Source organism: Serinus canaria, chromosome 6 (assembly GCF_022539315.1).
Source record: "Serinus canaria isolate serCan28SL12 chromosome 6, serCan2020, whole genome shotgun sequence".
NCBI classification, from domain to species: domain Eukaryota; kingdom Metazoa; phylum Chordata; class Aves; order Passeriformes; family Fringillidae; genus Serinus; species Serinus canaria.
In genome coordinates this window covers 13,767,291-13,779,951 of record NC_066320.1, presented here as the reverse complement: position 1 = coordinate 13,779,951, position 12,661 = coordinate 13,767,291, and the positions used below count along the sequence as shown (strand labels likewise).

Here is a 12,661-nt window from a genome sequence, read left to right as displayed (position 1 = left end):
GTCGATCCATCTGTTCTGTCCCCAGTTGTGACTTCCCATTCTGGTATAAATCAGTAGTTCCTCTGATGTCAAAACTAGAAAGCAAAAATCCTATCTTGATTGCTGTTATCTGTAAAGTTGGGGGTTTTATGGGTTTTGGTTTACTTGATGTTGCTTACAGGACTTTTTTTGCTTTGGTTTGGGTTTTTTTGTTCATAGACTTTGGTGTTGTAGGTCAGAGAGCTGATGCTGAGGATGACAGTTTCCAAGGGGTTCCAAGTGAGAACATCAATTGCTGCTGCAGGGCTCAGTGGGAGAGAAGCCTAGTGTGAGAGAAGGAGCAGTGAATCCAGGAGGCCTCCCTTGTGTGGTGAAGATGAGCAGCTACTGATAAAGGACACTGCATCAAAAGGTAAAAATTTTCACTTGTTCCTATTCTGAGTTCAGAATGACTCATTAGCCAAAGACTTGGTAATCCTTCGCAAACTTGTGATCTTTCCAAGCCTTTGTGCATATACTTCAGGGCTTTTGTTTCTTCCCTTCTTTCTGCTTCACTCTGCCCCATGAGCAAGCCTAACAGTCTGTGAAAACCGATGGGTTGGTAGTTGTAAGGAGGGAGGACTTAATGACATGTTCAGTCATCTCTGAAGAATGAAGCCAAACATGTGTCTGGTAGCAGGATATTTTTAGAGCTGTTTGTCTATTATCAAATAACAAGTTTAATGTAATAATGTCATTACACAGCTCTCAATTCAGGGATGTGTTTTCACTGGAACACAATAGAAGCTAAGCTATCAGTCAGATAGCTCATTTTCATTGCAGTAACAGCCAGTTTCACTGGCAGAAGTATTTCTGAATTTTGTGCTTTTAGTTACTTAAGGCTGCTTTTCGTGCGAGATAAATGTGTCTTCCTGAGAACAATTAAAGGCTTCTGGGGAAAAAAGAGGCAAAGTATAGGAGAATAGTCTGCTTGTTTGTTTGATCTGATTTGTTTTTATTAGTGTGTAAGCTAAATTCAAATTCTGAGTAAAATTGTTGATGCATGAAACCACGCATCATTTTTCTGCTCTGGATGTTGTATTTCCTTTCTTGTGAAAAACCTGCATTTCAGGGAAAAAACCCAAACAGCAGAGATATCATTCATGAAGAGTCCACCAATGTCTTTATTGCTTCACTAATCAACAAACATCTATCTCTGCTTGCTGCAAACTTGTTCCCATTGCACCAAATGTTAACTCTTTAATCTTAGCACCCTCTGCTGTGGACAGCTATAACAACATCATACTGAATTATTCTTGATTTATACCTTGTGTACTTCTTTTGTATCAAAGGGTTTACAAATGTAATAAAACTTGTATCAATGGAGCTACGTGAATGTGAAAAATGTATTCTTTTTCTTGTGTATTCTTTGAATACAAACAAAAGGTTCTAAATTGTTGTAGATTACAGAAACCAAACCACAGTCTTAACCTTTGCAAAAGAGAAGTGTAGGCAGGCAACCTAGCTTCAATCTGTAGATCAGATCCAGGTTGGTGAGTCCACAAGAAAAAGCCTATATTTGCCATATGCACTGATTGTATCACATCTACCTCTGGTGGTACCACTTCTAAAATGTCAAAATAGACAAGAAGTGAAGAGTGAGTGCAACATATCTGGGGTGCATGGGCACAGTATCAACAGCTGGACAAAAGAGTTGACCGTCCCACTTTGCTCTGCAAATTGATGCAGCCTCATCTTGAGTCCTGAGGGCATAACAATATTAAAAAAGGCATTATTAATCTTTTAGCATCCAGAGGAGGGCCACAGGATGGTGAAGTGTCTGGAGGTGAAGCCGAATGCGAAGCGGCTGAGGTCACTGGGTCTGTTCAGCCTGGACAAGAGGAGACTGAGGGCAGACTCACTGCAGTTACAGCTTCCTCCGAGGGGAAGAGGAGGGACAGGCATTGATCTCTTCACTCTGGTGAGCAGTGACTGGATTTGAGGGAATGGCCTGAAGCTGAGGCAGGGGAGGTTTAGGTTTGATATTGACAAAAAGTTCTCAACCAGAGGGTGGTTGGGCACTGTTACAGCTCCCCAGGGCAGTGGTCACAGCACCAGCCTGGCAGAGTTCAGGCAGTGTTTGGACAATGCTCTGAGGTTCCTGATATAACACTTGGAGTGTTCTGTGCAGGGCCAGGAGTCGGACTCGATTATCCTGATGGGTCCCTTCCAACTCAGTGTATTCTATGTTTCTATGATCTCAGCCTAATTTATAATAAAAATATTGCAGGGATTATACTTTAAAATCAAACTTTGTTATTGAATCTTTCCAGTAACCGGTTCAATTATTTTAATCTCTGTTACAGGGGAGGATTAGTTTTAGTTTTAACAGAGGTACAGTCTGAAAACTGAAGGAAGAAACTATTTATGGAGGTAAGTTAAGAATGATAAACTCTTTTGCATTTGATTACAGACAGAAAATCTCTTTTTCCTCCTTAATGAAGTGAATTGCACCCTAGATCCTCAGTTGGAAACACTGTTTGTAGTGAACCTTTATTTCTTCTCCTTCATTTCACATTTTGAACCTTTCTCCTGGCCTTGTCAGGCTTGGAGGCCAACCTGATGGCTTTCCCAGAAGGGTGCTTCTGAAAAATGCAGTAATTTCAGAACAGACATAAGCAGCTCTCTGTACTTTCAGTGTTTTGCTTTACTTGATTAAGTATTTGATATCAACCCTCCCTTCATATTTTCTGTTTTCTAGAAAGCAGCATGTGTAACAGCAGTAAGAGTAAGAATCTGTCTAACCCTTCTCACTCCTCCAACTCCATCTGCTGATCACTCATATGAGAGCTCTAAGAGCTGCTTCTGAGCATTATTGAAGATGTGGAACAGTGAAATCTTTTTTGTCAAGCCTCCAAGAGCAGATAGCAGCAGAGATGAGATTTTGAATATGTTGGTAATACTGCTCTATTGATCTCAAAACACTTTGCAAGCATTAACTAATTAAGCTTTAAAACAACAAAGTATGTTTGCATTAATGACACCCATTTAGCAAATGAAGAAGTGGAGATAAACAAAGGGTGAAATGACCAGAGTCAAGTGATAATAAAGGTCAGAGGAAGATCCTCCTGCGTTCTATTTGTTCTGCTTTTATGTGATCTCATTGAGAAAATTTTTGCAGTGGAGCTTGCAGCCATTTTAGTTTGAAACATTTGGACATTTTATCACAATCTTGAGCTCTTTTTACAAGAATCAAGGTAATATAAAAGCTCATAAAAGTAATGAACATTTTTAGGCTCTCAGGTCCAGCTTTGATTTTCAAGAGGCAATTTCTTATAGCAGAATGAGGCCAGCAGTGGTTGTGGGCCGTTCTGTGTTGTGAGCCTTTTTGTGTTTTTGTGCTTCATTTGTGTTTTTTTTCTGGTGGTGCTAGATTGACAAAGCTTCAAAATGCTTCAAAATGGGAGCCCCTTCATGTGGGCTTGACACTGATGTCATGCATCTCTCCCACCCTTCCTATGGGAGGACTAAGGCCATCTCCAGGGATTGCTCTGCCCTGGTGATCCCAGGCAGTCTGTGAGCCTCAGGGGCTGTTACAGAGTGGAAGGGCTTAGAGTCAGTGGAGCAGCCCTGGATTAAAATCAGTGTTAAAAAGTGGAGGGTCAGGCACACAGTAAGTGAATCATGCAGACCAGTGCTGACCCAAACAGAGGATGATGGCTTAGAGCAGGTTCCTTGGAGACATTAGGTTATCCTTGGAAAGGGAGGCCTCAGCCAAGCCTTATACTTTCTAAATGGGTTTCGTTAGAAAGAAATAAAAGGAACTGGAAAAAAAGACATGTAGCTTAAAAGGGAACAGTGTCAGCACAGTCTAAAATTTGTTCCATTTTTCATTAAAAGAAGCCAATGCTGCCTTGAAATTCATGTCCCTTCAAAGTTCAAGGAGGTCTGTATTGTTGGCCTGCATAGTCAGAACGCTCCAGCCACTTATTGTATGTGGAATGCACTCCAGGGACTGACTGAAAAAATATGATTTACTGAAAGCTTGTACCCAAAACACATCATTGGCCTCTGATCTCTGAACATTTAAATATTTCAAGCTTACAAGCGGACGCTGTCACGAGGACAGACCCTGATCCCTAGCTGATTCTAGAACATCTGTTGAGGCATTTACCAAGTTAATAGATTAGCTATGAGAATCAGGCAGGTGTTTTTCACCAAAGCCAGAAAACATCAAAATCAGATTGCCCTCCAAGTCTTTCAGCACAGGCAATCGAGTTAGAATGACTCATAGAGTCTAACAGATAATAAAACACACATAACATTTGCTTTAAGGTACAGGTGGGGATATTTTGTACTGCACTTAGGAGAAAGAAAAACTAACTCTATTTGGGAATAGAGTAATTGAATACAGATGGGAGGAGGCAAATGAAAGAATTTAGCAAATATCTCAGTGGAATAGCTAATGGGAACGAGACAGAATAGGAAATTAAAAATTATTCGAAGCAGATGGACCATTCTTTGAGTTTTTTAAAATTTATTAGGGCTGCGAAAAAAATGTGTCTGTTTATTTTCCACGGCCATGAAATTAATGACTTGGTGAGTTGTGCTTGTGCAATTTTATGACTGCCATGTCATTTGTCATAATTTGGGTTCTGTTTGATATGGATTTATGAATATTTCCTCCCCCCAGCATGATTTATGGGTGTTGGTCATATGTGAATTAGACTGTCACCTTTAGTATGAAAAAGTACAAATGACAGATTATAAAAAAAAAAAAAATGCCCAAGTCTTTAGTGCTGGAAAGCAGAGTTCACAATTCCCTGCTCTGCTTCTTCATTGGAAGTTTTTGTTTGGAGCTACGATTAAATGTCTGGACTTGAGTCAAGCATATGGAAACATTGAGAGGGCTTGAATAGATCTGAACTCATCTGAACTTCACCTGTGAAACTCAGTTTGAGTCATCCTTTCCTTGTATTATGCATTGGAAAAAGAAAAAATCTGTATGCTACTTGCTGTAGGAACAACTGATTTACTGTACCAGAACAGCAAGTTGGCCTTGAAAATTTGCTGTCCTGCTTCCAGTAATGGCTAGCTCTGGGTGAAGCTTCCATGAAAAGTGGAAATAATCTTACACAGTATGTTCAGTTATGCAGCACTGCATAGTTGAAGTAGTGAAGTTAAAGGACATATGAAACAGGCTGGATTCCTGTAATAATAATAGTATTCTAGGTTTAGATCCAAAGCACTAACTTTTATACTAGCTGTTATCACTTCCATGAAAACTACTACTCTTTGCTATTTGTTTTGCCATGTGTAGCAGCAGCATGCACCAATTTAGGACAGAAGGAGAAGCACAGTTGCTCCTGGGTTTGAGCCACCTGACTTCAAGCATAAAACTGTGGCACCTAAGTTAGTACCTAATCACCCAAGGCTCCCCCATTGATGCTGGAAAGTGATATGCACCTCCAGAGGCTAATTTAGCCCACGTGTCTTCATCCATTGAGTATGCAGGCAGAGAAAAAGAGTACCCCTTCCTCATTTAGCTCCCCAGTTTGGTCTGGAAATTCATGTGGGAGGAATTAGAGCCCAGCATGGTACGCAGCTTTAAAAACAAGAAACAATACACCTTGCGTGTCAGCAATGCGTTGCCAAGCATCTTGCATTCTGAGCTAGCAAATGTTTCCTTTATGGGGGGGATACAACTGGTTCCTTCTACAGTCCTTAGGGAGCTGGATGCTAAAGCCCATTTACTGAGGCCCAGCATTGCTTTTCCAGTGGAGGCTGATAATTCTTAATGACCATCTCTGCACTTGTGGAGAAAGGATGGTTACTTCTCAGGGAGCCACCAGGGCAGTCTTGGCAAATTTTGCTAGCACCTATTACCTTTAAGGCTAATTGAGTTCCTCTTTTTTTGTCTTGTTTTTTTTTTTTAAAGCTAGTCAAGCAAGAACCTGCATTAGCAGGCCATGTCTGCTGTTGTGATGGTAGCTGAAATGCTTCACTGTGGTGATACGCAGCTGCACAGAACTGGACTAATTTGTAAAAATAAACCTGGATCACTTGTATTTGAATTAAAGAGTTAAGTCCAGTAATCTTAGAATCATAGTCATTCAGGTTGGAAAATTTAAGATCATTGAGTCCATCACTTTTACTTTGCTGACTCATCAAGAAACCTGCACAACTTTTGAAGAAAGCTTGGCTCATCAATTGTGGTACATTGATGTATCAGAAATATTCTATTTGCTTTGGCTGATGAAACTTGTATTCATCTAGCACATCTAATTAGCCTATTCCCAAGCTCCAAAGCTACTTTCACAGTGTTAAAGTAGCTGTTCTTTAAGTTGTCTGGCAGTTCCAAAGTGCAAATTTTTCAGAAGACAGAAAACTGAAAAATTTCAGTTTGAGTCAAGTAAAATATTTTGCCTAAATGAAAAAAAATGCACTGCTTAGGATTTACCTATTTTTAATAAGTTCTTCCCTAACTTGAAAAATGCTTGTGAGCAAGCTCCTCTTGAATTTTTTTCAGAAATAGTTTTTTAAAATTACCAGAAGTCAGTAATTTTAGTCATTTTCCAATATTTCTGGGGTTTTTTCCCTATATGGAAATGAGAAAAAAGAAGCAAATTTGCATAACCTTTTGTTTCAACAAGTCTGCATTTATGCATTTATGTCCCCCCCTTTTTTTTTTTTTGTCAAAGCATTGAGTCTAGATTATTTATCTTAGTTACTTTTCTATTTTTTCACTTACTGGATGGATTGTTTTGTAAATTTTGCATTATGTTTCACGATATTTTGAAGTCAGTGAACTAAAATCCTTTTCTGTAAAAACAGTTATACTAGATTTGGGGTGGAGAAAGGAGAATATGAGCTGTTGGATAACAGTAGTGTTCTCACTGAGCTTAGATTGGAGCTCTTTTGTCAGTATCTGGCACTTGAAAGGCCAACCTGCTCCTACCCTGTTACCATAAAGAAATTTGCCAGGAAAGCAGGTGTCTAACTATACAGGCAATCAGATTACAGAGCAAAGTAATCATGATTTCTGATTTTCAGCATAGGTTGCCACATTAGCACATGTACTTTGGAAGACAGGGAGGAGTAATCAGAGCAAGATAAGGACAAGGGAAGAGATCATTTGAACCAGTACAGTTATAATAGGGTAGTAAATTTTATGTAGCTTTTATTAAACCATTTTGTCTCTTTTATACTTAAAATAGGGTAAAGCTATCTGAAAATGAGAAAATTCCTAAGTTTGCTTTCATTTGTTTTTAAGAGTTACTGAAATGTAGCAGTGTGTTTCTTGGGAGGCACCATTTGCACACACATGTCTGCAACTCTGAGCTAGTCACAGCTGCAGAGTTTCTTTAAGGCATGCATGCTTGGCTTTGACATGCTGAGATTTATGGTGAGATTTAAGTTCTTGTACCAATGGTGACGTTTCCTGAATAGTTTTCATCCAGATGGTCTCGGAGAGGATAAGGTTTAACAAGATTTATTCACTGAGAGGGGGCAATGTGAATTAAAATTACAAGGGGTACTGTATATACACTAATTCTTTGCCGTTCTCTGCCTCATGAAATGTAGAAAATCCTTGCTCTTCATTCCCCCCAAACGAAGTTAAATGGAGTTGCTTCTTTCAACATACTGTTCTACTCTGAGCAGATTAGGGCTCTGGCAAACAAGTGCTATTAATTTTGGTGGGGTGGAGGAAGGGGTTACTGCCTTTAATGTCTACCCTGCCACTTTGCCTCAGACTTTCACCTTACTAGTAGAGGCAGCAGATGTAAGCAAGTGCCAGTTTATCAACTGTTACAGTTTGCAGACCATTGGCAGTTAAAATTAATGTGCTGGCTCAGAGCTCTATGGATGAGGATTGGACCATATCGCTTTCTGATGGCTCTGTTTCAGCTTCTGGTGGGGGACTGCTGCAGACAGCTGGGAGAGGTAACCTCTTAAGCCATTATCACTAAATCCAGCACAACCTCTCTGAGTGAGCTCCAAGCCTTCAGCCTTTGAGAGCCATTAGGGCTCCCCACACTGTTGGGGGTCCTGAGGCTGTATCTTCAATGGGTTACTTAAAATCAGAGGAGCACCAACAGTTGGTGCAGGCTGAGTATCTAGGCATGCTAATTCAGATTATGATAGCTGAAACTAGATTTTCTGGAAAATTATACATATTAAAACCAGAAGTATTGATGTCATTTCATACTGAAACCTTGTCAGTTTTTATAAGGCTATTGACTCACAGTGAAACATTTAAGTACGTGCTTAACTGCTGCAAGGTAGGTATCTTCATCAAAGAAAACTAGCAGGTATTGATGCCATGCTTAAAGCTAAACAGTTTGTAAGCATTTTGTTGGGCAGAGCCAGTTTTATTGTTTTTCAGGTTTTTCTATTTAAAATACCGTGGAGTGACTGTGGAAGGCCTGGAATTAGTGGCTCATTCAATTTCTACTTTAAAAAAAAGAAGCTGAGTTGAGGTGTTAGAGGTCAGTGTCTTATATCCATTTGCCATTTTCCTGACTTGCAGGCTGAGTTTTGTCCCCATATGTAGAAGTATTGGAAGTATCTTAACTCTTAACAGTTTAGCTTCTTTAGCAGAATCGAGACATTTCGGGTTGAATATCATAATATTGAACCAAAACTCAAGTGACAGAAGGCGAATTCATCCTAGAGGAGCATTTATAGGAAAATGAAAGTCCTGCTTGATAAGAAGAAAAACATATTGACAGCATATCGCCTTTACCACTTTGAGCATGTTCAAGGTTGGTGGCTTTTTTTTATTATTATTTTGCTTTCCTATCTCATATTATTTGCAGAAATACTTTTCATTCATTGCCGTTGCCAGTTGAGCTCTAACATAAGATCTTCACAATCAGTGATTGGTCTTGAGTCCTTCAATATCTGAGTTGTCAATTTGTGAATCTTTTGTTTTTGAAGGGTAACTACTCAGTGTTTCATGAAGTTGTCTTCATATGAAGTGCACTTCATGTTGTTTCAATTTCAGCAGTTGCAAGTACAGGTACTGAAAAATCACTAATTGCTTTTATAATAATGGGCTGGTGAATAACTCATTTTTAAAACAATGGAAAATTAAGGGAGAAGACTTTGTGATTGTTCTTTATGTATAAGAATGGACATGAGTAAAATGTAAAAGAGTTAGTAATTATAATGAAATAGGCCTCATTGTATTGTAGCAAGTTAAAAATGTGCCTCTTGCCACAGAGCTTGCATTAATAGTGTTTGAGAGAAGTAGCATCAATGCACTGTAATAGACTTTTATAAATAGGCCAGAACAGTCATCAGTCTCTGGGTTGGTGTGATAGCTGAATACAGTGAACATGAGCATCTTGACAAGCAAGCAGCAAAATCTATCAATCACTTTCAGCATGAAGATGCTGTGATAATTAGGTTTACACTGGTAATAAAATATAGATAAATAAAGTGTTCAAAGTCATGGAAAATGTAGGGTCCATAGTGAATATCCTATAAAATATAAAAGAGGACATCACCATAAATTCATCTAGCTATGTAGACTGAGATCATTATTCTCTTGACCCATCTTGCTATTTTTAGAATAAAATTCATTTTTCAATCAGCTCTGTTCAATGACAAAATCACTCCAAGGTTTAAAGCCTAGGCTGGATTCTTTTCTTGCTTGCACATGTGCAAGGATGTTCAGTGTCCTTCCTGTTGATGGTGGCATACACAGAAGTATGGTGGCATGTTTTATTTTCTGCTAGTCACTTTTTCTTTCCAGTATTGGACCGATAAAGGTTGGGGTGTGCTCTGCTTCCTTTTATGCTGCTCTGTGTGTGTGGTTAGCTCCATTTATTTCAGTGGAGTTACTCCAAGTTCATGGTTTGAGGAAAAAAAAAAACTTCTTGGTCTAGTGGCTTCTGGTGCTAATGAGTCAGTCTCCTAGACTGAGAAATTGTTTCATGTGACTTCTGGGGGGAAAAAAAGTCCTGATTTTTTTCCCTTCTAGGATATTGTCACAGGCAGGACAAGCCTTTTCTAGTGGCGATTCATTGCATTGACATCAAGTTTCAATCTCTTTGTAATTGCAGGTTAATCTATACTTTAGCATAAGGAACAACATGGCCTAGTCTGAGTCAGTAACCTGCCTCACCCTAGATGGCACCTGATTTTTTTTATTATTATTATTTTAAGAAAATTAGTAAATTCAGTTTATGAAAAAGTGGTAGTTTGTGAGCAATGTCTTTGTGCTCGACTGTGGCACAGCCCAGCTCAGGCAGCAGCAGAGAAGGCTTCTCCTCCCAATGTGCCTCCACCCTGGCCTGTAGTGTGGGAGAGGTAGCTTTGCTTCCTGTGCTTCATTTAATTCTTGGCTCTGTCTGCTGAGAATGGCAGTGGAATTGCCAGTTGTGGCATGCAGGTTTATTGCTGGGAATTTAGCCAGAGCCACCAATCCATTTTGCACAGACAGTGAACAGCAATGGTAAATACTTCTTGTTCATTACCAGCCTAAGCTGGATTTGAACTGAAGACTTGGAGGTGAAAGACTGTCTTCCATTCCTTAATCCCCTTAACATTTCAGTCTGCCTCATAAAATTTTCTGAAACCAAATGTAAACCTTGTGTATAAAATGAAATCCAGAGGAGAAAAGAAAATCCAGAGTGAAGACTGAGACTTTTCTTCTTCAGCAAACTTCTTTGCTAGTAATGACCCTGGAAAATTGTTCCCTGATTATTCTCTTGAGAGATTACTCTAATTTCTTGCTGCTGTAGATGGCCATATGATCAATTGTCATCAGTTACTGCCTGATGATGGGTCATTACTTACCGGTGCATACTTGGGGAAAAAACACATGCGACTTCCATTAGGAGGCAGAGTGCACCTACATCAAATATGAAGTATACTCTAAGTTCTTATTAATAACATTTCAAGACTGTCCTCCTAAAATTCCTAGCACAGAAGCTGCCTTCATAGTGGAAGAACTGAACCTGAAAGATTTGCAGCTTACAGCCAGGCAAATGAGTATTCCCCTAAGTAAAATATCTGATTTTCAGCTGAACATTTCAATAACATATTAGTTTTATTGAGAAAGAAAATTAAAGCTCATACTCAGTGCTCTTTGCTTCAGGATTTCCTAGCTAAATTAATTAATTTAATTTAATTAAGGTACAGCCAGTATAAATATTTCCTACTTGTTCAGTTTCAAAATTAAGAATGCATGTATGTGCTATGGAAAATGCTGCATCTCTTGGGTGCTGTATTGGCCAGGAAGTTTGAATATCTTCAAGAATATGGAGATCATTTCAGTGAAATTTTAAAATGCATTACTTTCATATTTTCTAAACTTTGTAGTAGAAATCCAAATCAAACAGACCTTCAGCCGAGTGAACTACTGAGAACTGAACAATGTAATGCAAGCACAGTCCTACGGTGCTGAGTGGCCTTTTGAATGGATTCTGCAAGGGCAACCTCTTTCCTCTAAGGGTGAAGACAGGTTCTGTCTAGATCACAGGAATTTTCTTTAGGCTTTCAAAGTGAAACCTAGTAGATCAAGAGGAAGCAAGTTAGAAAAAGGTGAAATTGGAAGAAGCAGTTGTTTTTAGTCCCAGTAAACAGAAAGCATGGAAATATGGAGAGAAAGGTTTGGCTGAGATTTGGTCTTATCTCATCATGTTGCTGTGTGTACCCATCTGGCACTGAATGACACTGGCTCTGGTGCATGGTGTTGTAAATAATTGGATATGCAAATAAGTGTTTTGTGAGTAGGATTGGTTTTCATGTTTCCCCCCCCACTTCCCCAAAGTCCCATGTCTGTGTGGAAGACCTCTTAAGAAGAAGCCTTAAGAGAAGCAAAGAAAAAAAAAGAAGGCTCATCCTCTGACTTGGTATCTTTTGTGCAAACTGCCCCTAAAGGCGCTGGTGAGTAATCACAAGCACAGATTTTTATCCATGAAGAAACCAAAGACTATGTAAAAATGTGCAGGTTACTGGAATAACTTTATAATAAAGTTATTTGAAATGACTAGCAGACTACTTAGTTTCAACCACCTCAAAGTCAGTTTTGAAATTCTGTAGACATGAAAGGGTGTGGTCAGCTGAGCCCTCACACCTTAATGGATGCAGGTGATACCGTGCTTCAGTGTGAAGAGAAGGCTGCAGTTCAGAAGCTTTAAGTTGACTAGCTTGGGTTGACTTCAGTTTCTGAGCTGTGACAGTCTGAGTCCTTACCCAAGACTCTGCTGGGCCCTGCACTGCTCTCAGGATTTGAGCTAGCTGGTTTAAGCTGTTTGGAGTATGTCCCCACCTCTGGATTACAAGGGAGTTACTGCAGTGAATCAAAACTGCAAACATTTTTCTTGAAGCGTTTATAAGCTCTGGCCTGCTTTCTCATCATGAATTGGCCTTGGATGGTTGCTTGTAATATGCTGTTTAACACTGGAATGTACATTCTGAGGAAGGATCACTTTGGGAAATATCATGCTCTCTACACCTTCCAGCTTCCATGCCGTGTGCTCACTCATCTATATTTATTATGTTGCTTGGGAAGATGGGGAATTTTACAAAGGAAGTTTGAGCCACAATCCCACTGAAATATAGGGAGGGCTCAGTATCCCCTTGAATTATGTTACAAAATTGTAGGTAAAAGTTTGCAGACAGTTCAGTTTGAAGTAATTTAGGGCTATGTAGAGGCCAGGTGGAATTACCAAGGGTTCTTAAAGTGGTC

The 12,661-nt window shown here is 39.4% G+C and overlaps 1 long non-coding RNA gene across 1 annotated transcript; it reads left to right on the top strand.

Annotated features, from left to right (window-relative positions):
- Window positions 1–205: 205 nt before the first annotated feature.
- On the top strand, window positions 206–2,402 carry LOC108961673 (uncharacterized). The gene is made up of 3 exons (XR_001990021.2): window positions 206–391; window positions 1,766–1,939; window positions 2,325–2,402. It is a non-coding gene; the product is annotated as an uncharacterized LOC108961673 (long non-coding RNA).
- The last annotated feature ends 10,259 nt before the right edge of the window (window positions 2,403–12,661 follow it).